This window comes from Erinaceus europaeus, chromosome 1 (genome assembly GCF_950295315.1).
Source record: "Erinaceus europaeus chromosome 1, mEriEur2.1, whole genome shotgun sequence".
Lineage (NCBI taxonomy): Eukaryota > Metazoa > Chordata > Mammalia > Eulipotyphla > Erinaceidae > Erinaceus > Erinaceus europaeus.
In genome coordinates, this window is record NC_080162.1 from 4,342,539 (window position 1) to 4,358,638 (window position 16,100).

Below are 16,100 nucleotides of genomic sequence, written 5' to 3' on the forward strand. Positions count from 1 at the left end.
TCCAGCCCCTGGAATACCGTACGGGAGAACTCAGGTGCTGGGGGAAGCTTCAGTTCTCTCTCTCTCTCTCTCTCTCTCTCTCTCTCTCTCTTTCTCTCTCTCTCTCTCCCTTTCTTTTTATGAATCATCAATCTGAGAGGAAGACAACAGAATGATTTAATTATTATACAAAGTGATTTTCTTGTTTGTGGCTCCCCAGGCCCAATGTTCAATTTCAAGCATCACCATGAAGCCATTTTCTGAGAAATGCTTATTTCTGGTAAAATAATAATAGTAGTAGTAAATAGTAATAATAATTAATAATAATTGATTCATTTAGCTTAATTTGGTTTTAAAAATCAGCCCAGAGTGATGAAGCTCCTGAGAGAAAGAGAAAAAGAAATTGGTGTGATGAATATTATTCTGAATCAGTCCTTAGTAAAAGTAGAATGACAATCACTGTGAAGCAGGGATTCAGTATTGTATCCAGTGTGTTGTGTACCTTTTTTAGAAGCTTATCAGCAAGGGACTTTTCAGATTTAAACACCTTTCAAAAAGCTGGGGTAACTTGACAAACATAACACAACCAGTAAGTGATTTACAGGATTTAAAACTGACTTCTGTTTGCTCTATTTTGTTCTCTTTTCCCAAGGTGCCACAGATTTGAAAAGTACCTTACTTTGGGAGGAAAATCTGAGGAAAAACATAATGCGAAGGGAAAATCTGAGTCAAATTATGTAGACTTCAACAAAACTGTGAATTATTCTAAGTCATTTTATATAAAATGAAATTTCAACAGTCCCCCCCAAGTCATGTTTCACAGAGAATATAGTACATTTTATTCTCATATTAACTAAAATCCTGAGGCATCTCATAATATACTTCCTGAATTCTTAAAGATGACCTCATCTCCCCAAAGACTAATACCTATTCATATTAATACCTGTTGTCATCACTGACACAGAAACAGCAAAACTCGCTGGTTTTTTTTTTTAATTTATTTTTTATTTAAGAAAGGATAAATTAACAAATCCATAGGGTAGGAGGGGTACAACTCCACACAATTCCTACCACCCAATCTCCATATCCCATCCCCTCCCCTGATAGCATTCACATTCTCTAGCCCTCTGGGAGCATGGACCCAGGGTCATTGTGGGATGCAGAAGGTGGAAGGTCTGGCTTCTGTAATTGCTTGCCTGCTGAACATGGGCGTTGACTGGTCGGTTGGTCCATACTCCCAGCCTGTCTCTCTCTTTCCCTAGTAGGGTGGGGCTCTGGGGAAGCTCCAGGACACATGGGTGGGGTCTTCAGTCCAGGGAAGCCTGGCCGGCATCCTGATGGCATCTGGAACCTGGTGACTGAAAAGAGAGTGAACATACAAAGCCAAACAAATTGTTGAGAAATCATGGACACCTCAACATGCTTCAGCTCAGACTGTGTCCAGAGACTTCACATGTGGAATGACAACCCTTCAGCTTCATGACTCGGGTGAGACCTTTCCTTTCATGGGATTCTCTAATTCCATCCCAGGTGGTTCACTTTCTAACAAAGACCCAAAAACCTAGATATACACCAGTTTCTGTGAGAGAGAGCATATGTTCACACATATCCATAAACTACTGCAAAATATATACCTGAAAGCAGAAGTACACTAGAGTTTGCAGTGAGTACCCCCCTAACACTTCCTCTCCACTATTCCAAGCTTTGGGTCCATGATGGCTCAAAACTCGCTGTTTTAAACCAACCATCATCTTTCTTTGTTCTTTCTGGGAACATTCTACCGGGTGTATCAGCAAAACTATCAGAAAATTGACCCCGATGACAAAATGACTAGATAAGTTCACAGGTGACTTATCTTATCCCAAGGGAATAAAGCAATTTTCACTGTATACCAACCCAGTTCTTGAAGCACATCTAATTCTCACAACAAACCTACAAGATGCACACTGCTTTAACAGATGGTTTGGGTATAGAGAAGTCAAATGACTTTTAAAATGTATTTTATTTTATTTTATTTTATTTTTGTAATGTCTTGTGTAAGCTGCCTGTTTTTACTTAAATAATTGAATGCACTTATCTCTGCCCTTAAATTTCCCCCTTGGGAATTCCAGTTTTACAAATAAGTTCAGCCTCTGTAAAATGGCAAAGATGAGTTAGATCTGTAAACTCCTTTGAGCGCTTAAAGAACTTTTTCTTTAAATAGGAGGAGGCGAGGGATTAGTCATTTCAATACTATAAATGAACGTGGTGCAAATGATTTTTTTTAAGTTGCTCTTTTCATCACCCCCTCTGCGTTTACCACAGAGCTGTGAAACCCTTTAGGACCCTTCCATATGTAAAATACCAGAGCTGTTTTAACCTTGGTCATCATTTAATTAATACATTCCTGTTCTGATGCTTTGTGAAAGGCAGAACATGCAGCCCTTGAGAAACAAGAGGCCAGGCTGTAGCACATCCCACAGTCCCCACACTGCCATGCACAAGAACTGAGGTTCAAGCCCCCGGGTCTCCCACCTGCAGGGGAAAAGCTTCACTAGTTGTAAGGCAGGTCTGCAGGTGTCAATCTTTCTCTGTCTCTACCCCCACGCCCCTCTCAGTTTCTCTCTGTCTAATCAGATAAAATAAAAGGGAAGGGAAATAAAAGGTCACTGAAAGCAGTGAATTGGTCATGCAATCACCCTGGTGGCAACTAAGAGAAAGAAAGGAGGGGAGGGCTTTCTGCTTCTTTTTGGATTATTTTGTATAATGAAGCAGCTTCGAATTCACCACTTTTAAAAAGATTTGGAAGATTCAATAGCTGCGTTTATTAATTCTGTGACTCCAGATGAACAATCAAGGGTTTTTTCTGGTTTTATATTAATGTGTAACCATTAAGTTCTAGGACATCCTCTCTATGATGTCGAATACCAGCATAATATCATTAAGCTTCATGTTGGGGAGTATTTATTTTTCCAAAGATACTTTTTGATCTATCACAGAAATACTGAGGTAGACTAGTTAGAAAGTTTTTGCAGAATTTCAATTCTGATGTTCAGCAGTTTATGGGGCTGGGATGGAGAATATTATTTAGCAGTGAATGTGAGTTTACACCTTCATTGAAGGACTAAGAGTGACGAGAAAGCAGGTCTGATAAAATAGTTTTGCTTCATTGCTCCAAATAGATCATTCTACGCAGTCTTTGCTGTTGTTCTGAACTCTTAAGTTCAACCATTTCTTTCTGAATGAGATTTGGGGAACCACGAGGGGTATCTATGAATGCATGAATCTGTGCTGAAATCTGGGAAGACAATTAAAATGTATTTATCATGAATTCAAATATATTTTGCTTTAATGAACTGAAGTCCCCAAAATAACTTCCTTCTGTCTCATCTTTAACTAAAGTGTGGGAACAATGTCTTTTGTGAGGCTATTTGGTCAGCATCCATCAGCCAGTTCTGTGATCTTTTACTGCTATGGTGATATATTCTTATTCAGTTTAGTTAACTTGGAAAAAAATTTAAAAAGCTCAATGCTCTTGAGTGCTAACTGCAATTAGTACTTCTTTACAATGGAGGAGAAAACCTATTTGAGTCCTGAGAGCCTTTCGCTTTTTATTGAATCATGTTGAGGTGTAGTTGACATGTAACAGTTCCTACGTTTCGTGTATACAACATGCTGATTTGGTGTCTCCACACATGAGAAGTCGGTCACCATCATAAGTCTAGCTGGCATCTGTTGTTATTCCTATGTGCATGTTGTGCTTGTGATGAAATGTTCAAATGTACTCTCTTTGAAACGTTCAGAGATGGACACAGTGTTGCTTACTGGAGTCCCCATGCTACACATCACCTCCCGAGATGTATCTGTATACCTGGTGCTTTGTGTCTTCTGACCCCGTGACCGACTTTCACCCAAACACTTCTTTTTTTTTTTAATTTCTAAAATTTTATTTATTCCCTTTTGTTGCCCTTCTTTATTGTTGTAGTTGTTATCGATGTCATCCTTGTTGGATAGGACAGAGAGAAATAGAGAGAGGAGGGAAGACAGAGAGGGGGAGAGAAAGAGAGACACCTGCAGACCTCCTTCGCTGCCTGTCAAGCGACTCCCCTGCAGGTGGGGAGCCGGGAGTTCAAATCGAGATCCTTATGCCTGTCCTTGTGCTTTGAGCCACGTGCACTTAACCCCCTGCGCTACCACCTGACTCCCCACCCAAATACTTCTTACCCCATCTCTAACAATTGTCCGCCTGTCTGGTCTCTGAGCACTAATTTTAGAAACCATATATGAAATCTGACATTTATCTTTGACTAAATCACTTCATTTAACATAGTGCCCTTTTTTATTTTTATTTTTTTATTTAAGAAAGGATTAATTAACAAAACCATAGGATAGGAGGGGTACAACTCCACACAATTCCCACCACCCAATATTCATAGCCCACCCCCTCCCCTGATAGCTTTCCCATTCTCTATCTCTCTGGGAGCATGGACCAAGGGTCATTGAGGGTTGCAGAAGGTAGAAGGTCTGTCTTCTGTAATTGCTTCCCCGCTGAACATGGGCATTAACTGGTCGGTCCATACTCCCAGTGCCTCTCTCTTTCCCTAGTAGGGTGTGTCTCTGGGGAAGCTGAGCTCCAGGACACATTGGTGGGGTCTTCAATCCAGGGAAGCCTGGCCAGCATCCTGGTGGCATCTGGAACCTGGTGACTGAAAAGAGAGTTAACATACGAAGCCAAACAAATTGTTGAACAATCATGGACCCAAAGCTTGGAATAGTGGAGAGGAAGTGTTAGGGGGTACTCACTGCAAACTGTAGTGTACTTCTGCTTTCAGGTATATATTTTGCAGTAGTTTATGGATACGTGTGAACATAAGCTGTCTCTCACAGAAACTGGTGTATATCTAGGTTTTGGGACTTTGTTAGAAAGTGAACCACCTGAGATGAAATTAGAGTGTACTATAAAAGGAAAGGTCTCACCCGATTAATGAAGCTTAAGGGTTGTCATTCCACACGTGAAGTCTTTGGACACAGTCTGAGGTGAAGCATGTTGAGGTGGCAATCGTTGCGTTGGTTAGGTTGTGATCGGCGGATGTAATATTATTTGGTATGGATTGGGAGAGGCATACGGGAAAGTGGGCCTTATCCAAGGGTTCCAGGACTGGGGGAAGTAGGGGCTCTATAGTGGAGATGTGAGGTTCCTGCTGTCTTAGGGTTCAAAAAGACAATCGATAGTTAATGTTATCATCACATTATTAGGTAATTGGGTTAACTTTGAAAAGTCCTTTTGTTAGGGTTTGCTGTACAGTATCCAGTATCTTGTATATAGCTGTGCTATTGGATGCTTCTAATCTACTTGGTCTAGGCTTTTGAGAGAGTCCGCATATCAAATACACAGCCTATATATTAAAAAGATTCAGTTTGTGTTTTGAAAAACTTTGAGACATACAATTGATTTTCCCCCTCTCATATTAATTAACTACTGATTTATATGACTAAATTTAATTTTACTAGGAGTGTACATAAACACCATTCCCACCACCAAAAGACTGTGACCCATCCCTCCCACCCACTCCCACCCCCCACTGGCCCAGGAAGCTGCATATCTACCCCTCACTAACATAGTGCCCTTAACGTTCAGTAATATCATTACAGGTGGCAAAGTTTTCCTTTTATGTCTAAATAATATTTCATTAGATAGATATGTGTATATTTGTATGTTGACCTTTTATATTCAGTGAATTTACATTCAGTTTGTCTGCTCTAAACAATATCACTAATATAAAGTGTCCCTTTTTTGTAGAAAGCCACAGAAAGGCAGAGGGAGTGAAAGAGACCAAGCCCCAAAGCTTCCTTTTTGCTGTCAAAGCAATGACTTCTCTGTTTCCAATCCCTCTGAGGCCATAACTAGAAGAACAGAGACAACTGTTGTCAGTAACTCCTGTAGCACACCTGAGCACTGAGTAGATGCACTTTATCTTTTTAAAAATATTTATTTATTTATTCCCTTTTGTTGCCCTTATTGTTTATATATTGTTGTAGTTATTATTGTTGTTGTTGATGTCCTTGTTGTTGGATAGGACAGAGAGAAATGGAGGGGAAGACAGAGAGGGGGAAAGAAAGACAGACAACTGCAGACCACCGCCTGTGAAGCGACTCCCCTGCAGGTGGGGAGCCGGGGGCTCGAACCAGGATCCTTACGCCGGTCCCTGCACTTTGTGCCATGTGCGCTTAACCTGCTGCGCTACTGCCCAACTCCTCTATTATCTATTATTTATTAATGCCAGAAAGTTGGAAGATCCAAGCAGAGAACACCATCATGTGAGAACGGTTCCTAGTTTAGATCCCAACACCACATAGGTGTACCACACACAGCTCGCATTTTATCTTTACGTACTCCCTGTGTCTGAGGCAGAACTCTAAAGTACTGTCTCACTGAGTAGTATATTGAATAACCAGGTTTCATGTCTGCTTGAGAGACCAACAGGGCTTCCTAACGGTTCTGCCGCTTCCCAGTCACCGGCATAGCTATTTGATAGCAGAATTGTGATCATAGTTGATCTCTCATTTGCCTGTGTAAATTCAGCATGACTAAGACCATTTCAAAGCATGAACCCAGGGGATAGGTGGTGGTGCACCTGGTTGAGTGCACATGTTATAGTGCACAAGAATCCGGGTTCAAGCCCCCAGTCCCCGTCTGCAGGAAAAAAAAGCTTTGCAAATGACGAAACAGTTCTGCAGGTGTCTGCCTTCCTCTCTCCCTTTCTCCCCTCACCCTCTCAGGTTCTTGTTATCTCTATACAATAAGTAAAGATAATAATTTTTAAAAATGGAGCATGAACCTGGGGGGAGGGTAATGGTCAGTTATCACTTATAATAGCTATTGTTTTTATTACTATTGTTGTTTTCTAATAAGCTTCTACAATCCATGGTCTGTGAGGTGGTGCAGTGGATAAAGCACTGAATTCTCAACCATGAGGTCCCAAGTTCAATCCCCAGCAGCACATGTACCAGAGTGATGTCTGGTTCTTTCTCTCCCTCCTCCTATCATTCTCATGAATAAATAAATAAATTCTTAAAAAAAACAAAAAGAAAGAAGTTTCTGCAATCCAAACAGTGTATATGCTAGTGTTTACCATATAGAATTGGTATGAAAAATATGTAGTATAAGTTGGTACATTGAATCACATAGTAATTGTATAGAAAAGTAACATCTTTTTTTTTGTATTTTATTGTATAGGAAAAGTAACATCTAGGTAAAATGCTTAAAACCAAGGAGGCATTATTATTTTTTCTTTTTGCATAAAGTTTCCAAACAGTGATAATAATTTCTTTTTCCTTTGTGGTTATGCGGCCCCTCTTGCAACCATGCAACACTAACGCTGTAGTGAATTCTTAACAATCCATAAAGGAGGGAAGGAACCAAACTTTGTATGAAGGAAGCTTGGTTTATAAGCAGAGGGATTTGGATCTGACAGAATTTGCACATACCACAAGATGTTTTCCTTTGGATTATTTTTCAGCCATTTAATAGGTGTAGAGCTGAGCACAGTGTACACATTATCATGTGCACGGCCCTGGGTTTGAGCCTGAGCATCACACAGGAGCACTTTGGACACCAGGGAAGTGCATGAATGGTGGAGTAGTGCTGCGGTTCTCTCTTATCTTTATCTCTGTCTCTCTTTGACACACTCCCTCTCTCTAAATAAAAATAGGAACAAGTGAACCCTGGAGGCCATTTAACAGCATTGTGCATATCTGAGGCCCAAGTTTATTCCCTAGTACAAAAATTATAATAAAATTAATAAATGAATAAAGAAAGAAAGAAAGATTTAACTATCCTTAGCTCCCTGTATCATACAGAAATGGAACTGGCACTTTACTGATTATGTCTGACAGGTCACTGTTTGCTGGTCTCTAATTTAAACCCAGAAATCTCAGTCATACTGATTTCCATTTTTACTTCTGTACATATGTCTACAGTAGTCTGGATGATTCGATTCATGAACATTTGTAAGGGCCGAGTCTAATATGACAATCAGTAGTACATAAAGCACTTTTACTATACTTAGTATACTAAACTGTGTTTGCTCTTAATAGGTTCCTATTTTAAGTATTCTTTAACATCATTGTTAGAAATATACAGATGTTTTTAAAGTAACATTTTAATCACATTTTCAAAATACTCTTTACAGTAATACCTATTTGCAAAGATTTCATTAAAAGGGATTTTATGTTGATGATGGATTTTGTGCCAAGTAAATAAACTTTTCTGAAGGACATTCAAATAGCAGGTCCAAGAAAGATGTCACAGTTGTTCATAATTATAAATGTAATGCAAGAGGTGTGAAACTGTGACAAGAGGAGGAGTAATGGAGGTGGAAATACAGAGATAGGAAAGAGGGAGAAAAGAGAGGAGTGTGGTAGAGAATATATATCTAGGCCATAAAAAACAACACACACACACACACATTTTCATTTGTAAGTGGGATCTAAATGTAACCTTGTTTCTCTTATCCCTAAAAGCTAATATGATCTGAAACATTCCCAATGTAGAGGTTGTCCGTTCTTCCCCTGTTCAGTGTTGACAAAAAACAGACTAAAAGCAAGCAGCTAACAACAGTCTTTCTGTAGACTGGTGTTGGACAAGGATGCTTTTGATGCAAATGCATTCTAGACATAGTGTGAAAAGTCAAACTTGGAGAGTTCAGTTTTCTTAATTAAAGAATACTGCCAACATTCTAGCGAACTGTGCATTTGATTTTATAGAAGATGGCAGTAGAATTACAGAAGGGTTATTGTTTCCTTTTGCCTAAGTAGAGTTATTTCTACTTTAAAAAGTTCTTTCTGTTTCTTTCAAAAAAAAAAAATAGCAGATAAGTACTTCCTAATTAAGTGAATTCAGAGGTAGCCAACACTGACCTTAACCTTTAAAGCAATCATACTAGGAATTTAGCTTTCTCTCAAGATCCCTGACTTGAGGCATTTATAGTCTAGTGTGTTTCCTAAGGGTAACTTGCTGACCATGAGCAGTTTACAGATTGAGGTCAGCAAACCCAACTATGCTGGACATACAGCCTAGCAAACCTAACTACATAATACTTCCTATAACTTAATATCAAATGATGCTTCTAAACTCGTAAAAGCAAAATCAGTAAGAAAGCTTTCAAAATAGGGGTGGGAAGGCTTTAAGTTTTAAACAGGAGAAGTGAGTTTTCCTCCCTGGGAGAGTATAACTTTTGGAAGAGGGCTAAAGAAATCTTTGTGTTTTGATGCATTGTCATCCAGAGGAGAGCCACAAATGGAAAGTCCTCAATGCTTAGGAACTATGGCTTAAACCAATAAACCAGACAAAGAGCATATTTAAGAATAATTATTGGGAGTCGGGTGGTAGCACAGCAGGTTAAGCACAGGTGGTGCGAAGTGCAAGGACTGGCTTAAGGATTCCGGTTCGAGCCTCGGCTCCCCACCTGCAGGGGAGTCGCTTCACAGGCAGTGAAGCAGGTCTGCAGGTGTCTGTCTTTCTCTCCCCCTCTCTGTCTTCCTCTCCTCTCTTCATTTCTCTCTCTCTGTCCTATCCAACAACAACGACATCAATCATAACTGCAACAGTAAAACAACCAGGGCAACAAAAGGGAATAAATAATAAATTAAAAAAGAAGAATTATTAAAAGCTTTAAACAACAAGTACAAAATTATCTGGCTGTGATGGAGGTGGCTGCTTGTATCTGGGTTCCAAAAAAACCTAGGATTGAGTAGATGACCTCAAAACACCCTCATCAGTGAGTCAGGAGTCTGAGAGAACCAACATCAGGTGGCTCCTGCAGCGCCATGATGCCAAATGTGGTACCCACAAGAACTCCTGTATGATATTTATTGACAAAAGTATGCGCTGCATCAAAGAGCAATAGGGAACATTAGAAGTGTTTTTTCAAAAATACTTACATCAGGAAGATAAATGTCAGGATCCATTCATTGGGGGGAAATGTCAGGGTACATGAATAAGGGCAGGTTAATGTCTGACTAGCCAGGCCATTGCTCTGAATGTCATATATCACGTAGACTCTTTTGATATCATATGAGATTTTGAGTTCAGCCTTGGGTCACCTTTGCACTTTCCAGACTCTGAGAAGGGTGCTGGTGTTTGTCATCAGTATGAGGATACAGACTTGTGGTCTGTGAAGGTCAGTTTACCATCTTATTGGTTATTTTTATGATATCCTCCAGACCCCTTCTACCAGAGAGTGGACACTTGTAACAAAAGAGAGCATGAGATGCTACATGGAAGCTCTTAAAACACAGGTAGTAGAACAGCAGTGCAATGTGTACACTAGTACGAGCAGGTAACGGACAAGAAGAATCAGAGAGTCCCCAATAACAAGGAATAGGTTGCAAGAAATCAGGGAGAGTCTCCAACACTTGGCAGACAGACCGGATGAACATAGGGCATGGTCTCTAGATGGTTCTTACCTACTGTTATTAAAGTCAATAAGGTTTGGGGAGCATTTTTTCCCTAAATGTACTGGAGTTAATATAAAGCCAGAAGGATGACACCTCCCTGGCTGTTCAAATAATTGGAATTGTCACTTTGTCCTTCAGTCTCCAGTTTTCCTGTTGCACAGAGATGACGTTGACTTCGTCTCTGATACTTGGGTTACAAATGATCTTGGATATATATATATGTATATATTGCCCTTTCTGTCTCCTGTCCCTTCCAATATACTAGCATACCCTGAGAGGACGAAGGTACCTACATATAATCTTTTCACACAGAGTATTTAGAAGTAAATAAAAGAGGGCCAGGAAGGCTTAGTGACACTCCAGACAAGGAACCTGTGGCTCTAGGGGGGTTAGCTCTGATGTCGTGGTCTCCCAGCTCTTTCTCTCTAGCTGAATGGAAAAAAAAAATTTTTTTTTTTAACTCTTAAACAAGAAAGGGACAGTATTGGCTCACAAATCTTTAAAGTCCAAAGGTAGGGCAGGCTTTAGGCACAGCTGGATCTAGGGCCTCCAGAAAAGTGACATCTCAACTTAGTTCTCTTTCCTTTCTGCTAGCATCTAAGTTTCTCCTCAGGGAAGCTTTTTCCACAAAACACAAATTCAGGCTGACAGTCCTTACTTCCTGGTATCTCCACAGAGCCTTCTTTTCAAGAGTTCCAGTGGAAGTCCTGTGGAGGGCTCTAGTTAGCCTGGCTTGAGTCACATTCCCATTCTCTATCTTTAATCACTGTGGCTAGGGGGCTCTGAGACTCAGGAAGGCCAGGTCTGGTCATGCACTCACCTCCACAAGGAATGCCTTCCTCCCAATAAATAAGGGCTCTGTCACCAGAAGACAAGGAAAGAGGTGCTTAACAAACACATATCCACACAGAACCCAATAGATGTGAACGACCCATGGCAAAACAATATATATGGCTTCTGAGGTCAGACAAAATCAGGTGTGTTCAGGGTATGGCTGTAGACAATATATGGCCAATAGACATGACAATGACCTTAACTTCACCATTAACCAGGGAAATGCAAAAGGATTCTGTTTTTGCCCATCAGATTAAAAATAAAATAACTGTCAAGAGAAGGTAAGCACTTTCTGTATAGTTGGTGAAAATAAAGTTATGAAGGTCGTTAGGCAAGTTAAGGTGGGTTTACCTGAGAGCACAGCCTTTAACTCATCAGTCCACTTACAGCTTCAATCCTAACGAAGTAACGAACAAACAGAACAAAGACATGAAGAAAGATGTTTGCTTCGGCAATACCAACGGCAAGAGAAAGCCAGCGAATAAATAATGGCATTTTCATAGTACTGAACTCTGCCCTACCATTCAAGAAATTTAAAAAGACCTTCAGCATCTATTTTTAAGACAAAATAAATAAATAAATAAATAAATAAATAAATAAACAAAAAGGAAACTGTAGAGTCCTGTGTTCTGGATCACCCAGCAGACATGGCGCTGTAGGACCTAGCTTCATGTCTCTGCTCACCACACGGGAGCGCCTGCAGTGGCAATAGAAGTGCCGTGGAATTTCTTTTGTCGTTCTTTCCTTCGTTCGTCCTTACCTTGCTTATTAAAGAAAAAAAAAAATTGCCTGAAGTAGGGGAATCTTGCAGACATGAAAACCCTGGCAGCAAGACAAAACAAACAAAAGGAAGCTACAACACATAGGATCACATTTATACATGGATGCACAGCACACCGAGAGCTGCACAAAGGGCATGAGAAGGAGGTACAGGAAGGAGCCGACAGGCACAAAGAATGGCAGTGAAGGGAGTGGAGTGTTGGTCTGCTTCTCAATTCTGCTTCTAAGACCCCTTCTGTTTCACTGGCTTAATCCCCCTGCTTAACACTGTGTTCTATTTACATAACCACTGTTAACTAAGCACCGCCCTGCCTCCAGGGCATTGGTTTAATCCTCACTGTTTTGCACACTTTTTCCTTCTCCCCACCCCCTATCCTATGTACATCCTCTTCGGACCTGATAGTTCCACCTCAGGATATATAAGGACAAGACTGTGATTAGAGAGAGCTTAGATTGTGCTGCATTCAACATGAATAAAGACTGAACTGCGTACCACTCAGCCATGAGTCCCTGGTCGTCTCTCTCTCCCGCCCGTGAAGCTAGCCCGACAGTGGAGAACAGGGCTTCTCTTCACCATCAGACTTGTGTATCACTCGAGTTTTGTATGGTGGAAGGGTAGCTACTTGTGCTTTCATAATTAAAGATGATAAGAAACTCATAAACAGCCAGTGCTAATGGTAAAACACATGAAAAGATGCTTCTCCTTATTAGTATCAAACAAAGATACACTTACACCATCAGATTGGTAAAAGTATTTCAGGATTCAGGGTTGTGAGTGAGGGTCAACCCTCTTAAAACTATTGACAGAGTTGTATATCGGTAAGATTTTCCTGATGGTGTTTCTCATAATATTAAATGTGTTCCTTCTCTGACCCAATAAGTCTGCTTCCAGTGATTTATCCTACAAAAATACTCACACAGCACAGCAAATTCTATGTACAAGAATGCCAGCTATAATCTCTATAGAGTAAAATTGAGTGACCCAAATCAGCTATCAACAAGGAGATGGTCAAATAAACAACAGTATATTCACGCAATGGAATAGTGGAATAGGAAACCCATGAAAACAGTGTCCACACTGAAGGGGGAGTGAAGTTTCAGTGTGGCACATGTGAAACAGGGCTACGTTCCTACCTCCTATGATCTCTGTGAGAATGAAAAATTAAGCCACAGTAAAGCGCTTCAAACAGTGCCCGGATATGGTGACTGCAAGTGTTAGCTTGAACACGTGAACAAAACCCCATGGCTACTGGGCAGGTATCAGCCGTGTGCATTGCTATTTATGATGGTTACTGCTTTGCTAGTCAGAGTCCTGACACTCAGATCACTTCAGAGGCCAGCTGGCCAGCTACCCATCCCCACTGCTATGATTATGTACGTGGATAAAATGAATCTCAGTGAAACGAGTCACAGGAGTTATTTTAAACCAGTTTGTTAAGTGGGGACTGAGTCAAACTAAGATAGTACATTACTTCCTCCTGTATACCATCATCCAGATTTTTCACCCCTCAATAATGAAATAATGCATGAACAAGGATTCAGTTCCACATCATCATCATCATCATCATCATAATAATAATAATAATAATGAACTCAAATTACTTTCTCTATAGCTTACTACTGGGCAAGTTTTATGTGTAGGGTCAGGAGTCTTGGACTTAAGAAAAGACACTGCAGTCAGAAGGTTGGAATTTTGGCTGGCATTTAAAGTCCCTTATGGATTAAATCACAAGGGGAGATAATTGGGAGGAATTGACAATGCTCAATTAAAGTTATAATTGTACTGTCCATTTGTTAATTAGTGTGTGTGGATGTTTCTAATAATTAAAATATAGAATGAATAAACTTACAAACTCAATTTTAGATCTGATTGTTTGCCTGTTAAATATAATAGGTACTCTGCCTAATGAGAAATTGTCAATGTTCACAGAGGAGACAAGTGAGAAATGAAAGGCAATTCTGTCCTTAGTAAAGCCAGGGCTGTTAAGATATGCCCAGGGCGCCAAGACTAAACACAATACTATTTATTTTATGAATCGTGATGAAATGAATGCCTAGTTGGATTTAATGGACACTGGTATATATGATAAGTCCGTGTTTGATTTGAAAATGCAGCACTTCATGGGGACTGGGTGAGGGCATATCCAGATATATATCACATATATCACCATGTGTAAGGACTCGGGTTCAAGTCCCCACTCCCCACCAGCAGGGAGGACATTTCATGAGCTTTTTATCTCTCCTTCTCCATTTCCTCATCCCCTTCTCAATTCCTGTCTGGCCTGTCAAAAAAAGAACAGAAGGAGGAGCCAAGATTGCAACTTGGAGGGAGCTGCTGGCGTGAGCTCTGACAAGCAGCATCTGGATAGGGTTCTAGATGCCAGGATGATGCCAACCAGACTTTCCTGGACAGTCGACCCCACCAGTGTGTCCTGGAGCTCTGCTTCCCCAGAGCTCTGCCCCACTAGGGAAAGAGAGAGACAGGCTGGGAGTGTGGATCCTCCTGTCAACGCCCATGTTGTTGATTGGGGAAGCAATTACAGAAGCCAGACCTCCCACCTTCTGCACCCCACAATGACCCTGGGTCCATACTCCCAGAGGGGTAAATAATAGGAAAGCTCTCAGGGGAGGGGGTGGGATACGGAGTTCTGGTGGTGGGAATTGTGCAGAATTGTACCCTTCTTATCCTATGGTTTTGTCAATGTTTCCTTTTTATAAAAAAAAAAAAAACAACAGAAGGAAAAAAGTGGAGGGAGGGATGGTTGTGGAGAGCAGTGGATTCATAGTGCAGGCACTGAGTCTTAACGATAACTCTGGCAGCAAAAATAAATAGATATAAAGAAATTAATAGGGAGTCAGGCGGTAGCACAGCGGGTTAAGTGCATGTGGCACCAAGCACAAGGACAGCTTAAGGATTCCTGTTCAACCCCCCGGTCCCCATCTGCAGGGGAGTCGCTTCACAGGCGGTGAAGCAGGTCTGCAGGTGCCGATCTTTCTCTTCCCCTCTCTGTCTTCCCCTCTTCTCTCCATTTATCTCTGGCCTGTCCAACGGGGTAGTGGATCCTGTCCCACTTTAGTAATTAACTGAGAATTTTGTCAACATTTATTAAGATGATTGAGGTGCCTGTTCTTTGAATATAAATTGTCATAGAAATAAGCTTTCCTGACTAGAAGGTCATATGCTTAGTCAGTTCACTTAGATAGGCAGAGCACGTTTCTAAAGAGTAAATCAATATGGTGGTGCCATCAGCAGTGGTGTCAAGATAGCAGATCAAATGATGTAAGTGTGTTGCTCATACTAAAAGTGAAACTGAGCATAGGAAATGCTGTATCACAGGTAAACACCTATTTCCCCGTCCTTCACCCTTACACAGTTTCATATTTCTTTCCTATTAATACAAATTGTTTTTTTTTTAATTTTTTAATATTTATTTCCTTTTGTTGCCCTTGTTATATTATTGTTGTAGTGATTGTTATTGTTGTTACTGACGTCGTTGTTGTTGGATAGGACAGAGAGAAATGGAGAGAGAAGGGGAAGACAGAGGGGGGAGAAATATAGACACCTGCAGACCTGCGTCACCGCCTGTGAAGTGACTCCCCTGCAGGTGGGGAGCCGGGTTCGAACCAGGATCCTTACGCAGGTCCTTGCGCTTTGCGCCACGTGCGCTTAACCCGCTGCGCTACTACCCGACTCCCAATACAAATTGTTAAGTTATAATTAGCTTATTTTTAACTGTTTCTACCCAGCTCAAAATGCCTGCTAAAACTACCAGTGGCAGCGGACTGAGAAGCTCTTCTAAATTAATTTCTCTGGCTTCTATTCCTTTGATGGTAAATTCTCTTCATGTAGATTAGCAAAGATAAACAAATAAACCTGGTAGGGAACATTCTTCATACTTGGGATCACAGACTTTGCATTATTTGCTTTCCTGTCTAGACAGAGAGAAGCGATTCTCTTCACATGCTGGGGCCGTGGCTCTCAGAGTGGGAGTCCTTCACGTGCGGTATCAGTGTGGCCTCAGAACTTGTTAGATCGAGTTCTAGAGCTGGACCCCAGACCTACTGCATCT

General features: G+C 40.9%; 1 protein-coding gene across 2 annotated transcripts in view; it reads left to right on the plus strand.

Annotated features, from left to right (window-relative positions):
• Positions 1 to 16,100, plus strand: part of PRKG1 (protein kinase cGMP-dependent 1) — a 1,377,090-nt gene that overhangs the window by 624,543 nt on the left and 736,447 nt on the right. The window lies entirely within an intron of this gene.